The 3,122-nt window shown below is 30.2% G+C and overlaps 1 non-coding gene across 1 annotated transcript; it reads right to left on the minus strand.

Annotated features, from left to right (window-relative positions):
- Positions 1–2,202: 2,202 nt before the first annotated feature.
- Positions 2,203–2,309, minus strand: LOC132364151 (U6 spliceosomal RNA). Its single transcript, XR_009502709.1, has one exon. It is a non-coding gene; the product is annotated as a U6 spliceosomal RNA (small nuclear RNA).
- Between the last annotated feature and the right edge of the window lie 813 nt (positions 2,310–3,122).

Here is a 3,122-nt window from a genome sequence, read left to right on the forward strand (position 1 = left end):
CGACAGTACCACAATATCTTGATTACGGTGACTTTGTAGTAAATTCTGAAATCAGGAAGTATGAATACCTGAAATTTGTTTTTATCCTTCAAATTGTTTTGGCTATTATGAGTCTCTTGAATTTCCATATGAATTTTAGGATCACATTTTCAATTTCTGCAAAAATTGCCAACTGTGATTTTGATAAATATTGCATTGAATCTGGAGATCAAATTGGAGGTTATTGCCATCTGAACAAATTTAGGTTTTCTGATTAATGACAACTGAATGTCTCCCTATTTTCTTGTAGTTTTCAGAATATGACTTACATTTCTTCTGTCAATTTATTCCCAAGTATTTATTTTCCTATTTTTATTCTTGTTGATGTTATTATAAATGGAATTGTCTTTTTCAATTTCACTTTCATATTTTCCATCACAAGTATATAGAAATACAATTAATTTTGTATATTGATCATGTATCTTGCAAACTTACTAAACTCACTTATTAATTCAAGAGGATTTAGTGGATTCCTAAGATTTTCTAGCTATAAGATTATATTATCTGCAAATAGACAGTTTTACTTCTTCCTTCCTAACATGGATGTTTTTTATTTCTTTTTTTTCTTACATAATTGTCCTAACTGGAAGAATCTTCAATACAGTGTTGAATACAAGAGATGAGAATGGACATTCTTTCCTTGTTCCTGCTATTATAGCAAAAGCATTCAACTGGTAACCATTAAGTATGATGTTGGCTCTGGGCTTTTCACAGACACATTTTCACTCTGTTGATAATGTCATTTGGTGGTATAGTCCAATTTGTCTATTTTTACTTTTGTTGCCTGGGCTTTTGGTGTCATATCTAGGAAATCCTTTCCAAATTCAACATCGTGAAGTTTTCCCCCTATTTTCTTCTAAGAGTTTTATAATTTTAGGTATTGCCTTTAGGTTTTTGACTTAAATTTTGTATTTTGTATAAAATAAAGGTTCAATTTCATACATTGTCTCATAAGCAAGCTGGAGTGAGGACAGCTGGATGGACAACATTTTTGGTGTGCCATGCCTGAGGTAAAGCCACTACTCTATCAGTGGGGACTTAGTGGAAGAATGAAACCCCTAAACTTTTGATCATACTCTCTAGGAATTTAGGCTTTGAAATTGGATCTGAGGAGCAGAGCACATGTGTTTGAAATGCTGGCAACTTGCAATTCTCAGGGTGATAATGTAGCTCTCAACTTTAAGCTAGAGAAAGAGGACGTCTTACATTTTTGGTTATGCCTGCTTGGATTGGATTTTCTAGCATTCTGAGCTGAGAATGAGAGAGAAGGTGTGAACTGTGCTTCAAATGATACAGACTCTTGCTATTCCCTTTATGTTTTAGATTTCCTTAAATAAATGTTTATATATTTGTTGTATACACTTATGGAAATATCTGGAGACCTTAATTTTTTAAATAATTTTAACCAATTATACTTCTTTCACTGGAGAACAGAGCTCTTCATGCTACCATTCAAATGTATACATACTTGTTAAATTGTTTAAATAAAAATCCTTATCATTTAAACAGCGTTTTTATAAAGCTAATTATTAATACACTTTCTTTAATAAAACATTAGATTCTTTATTGCTATTTTGTCCTAAAGAAAACATATATACTGAACTTGCTGTACCTTCTCATTTTGGGGATGAAAACACATTAAATTTTACTTCTGTGGGTTTCAATGCCCAACCACATAGCTAAAGATATGTTGAAAAATTGCATTTATGTTATAAAGATACATAGTACTACTAATTATCAAAGCTATACTGAAGAGCATTTATAGGGCTGTTTCATACCAGCACCCCTTTAAAAGTAAATTGATAGCAATCATTTTACATGAAAATCAATATAAATTACATAAAACAGTAATAAAAATGAATAATCAATATATTAATTTTATAAGTATGTATGGCAACATTTCCACATGTGTCTCATCTACCTCACTTATGGACCTGAAATTAACTATCCATACTTGCAGAACCAACATTAGGCAGTTAAGAAAATTATGGACTCTGGAGTCAGACCTTTGTTTTAAGTCTGGCCTTTTTTTTTTTTTTTTTTTAATTGACTTACAATATTGCATTAATTTCAGGTGTACAGTATAGTAATTTTTTTTTTGCAGATTATATTCCATCATAGGTTACTACAAGATATTGGATATCATTCCCTGTGCTATACAGTAAAAATATGGAATGCTTCACAAATTTACATGTTATCCTTGCTTAGGGGCCATGCTAATCTTCTCTGTATTGTTCCAGTTTTAGTATATGTGCTGCTGAAGTGAGCACAGTCTGGCTTATTTGAACTAATTAATTTAATTATGTTTAAATCTAGGTTAATTTTTGTTTGAATAACTTAACTTCTGAATGACTCAGTTTTAATATCTACAAAATGCAAGTAATAGCACTAACTCTGTGCTTTTCTGATGATTAAATTACTTAAGTATATATAACACCTAGAATGTGCTTATTATTTTTAAGTGCTTAATAAATAGAAGTCATTTTTGTTGTTATAATTATTAGCTATTTAAAAATAACCCTCTACCATTGGTTGGGTTTAAACCTACCATTACTGCTTAGAGTACTGAGCAAAAGCTAATAGGTCTAGCAATGAATTAATACAGTACTGGTTTTGATGTCCAGCTTATCACTTGCCAGCTATATGATTGTAGGAAATTTACCTAATCACTGTGAATCTTGATTTTATCAATTTTTAAAGATTTTATCATCTTTGAAAGAAAGATTCGAGTTTGGTTAAGTAAGGTAGTACACAATAAGGCCTTTTAACATAATAAGGTCTTTTAATAAGGCCTTTTAAAAATGAACAACAAATTTTGCCCTCTGGAGATTGGTTTTCATTTCCTCCTTAGTTATCAATTATATAAACCATTCTTATTTTGATTCTTATTAACGCTTTTCATTTTTCAGGTGTCCTTCCTATGTTCTTCTGTATCTGAATTCTCATTTCTCCTATGTCTTTCTATATTTATATTATACTTCTTAAAAAGTAAACAAAGGAAAAAATCTTTCAAGATATGAAAAAACTAATATTAAAGTGAATTTATTTTTATTTTTTACATTTATCCTTTTCCAGGTCAGTTC

The sequence above is a fragment of the Balaenoptera ricei genome, chromosome 3 (assembly GCF_028023285.1).
Source record: "Balaenoptera ricei isolate mBalRic1 chromosome 3, mBalRic1.hap2, whole genome shotgun sequence".
Classification (NCBI taxonomy): domain Eukaryota; kingdom Metazoa; phylum Chordata; class Mammalia; order Artiodactyla; family Balaenopteridae; genus Balaenoptera; species Balaenoptera ricei.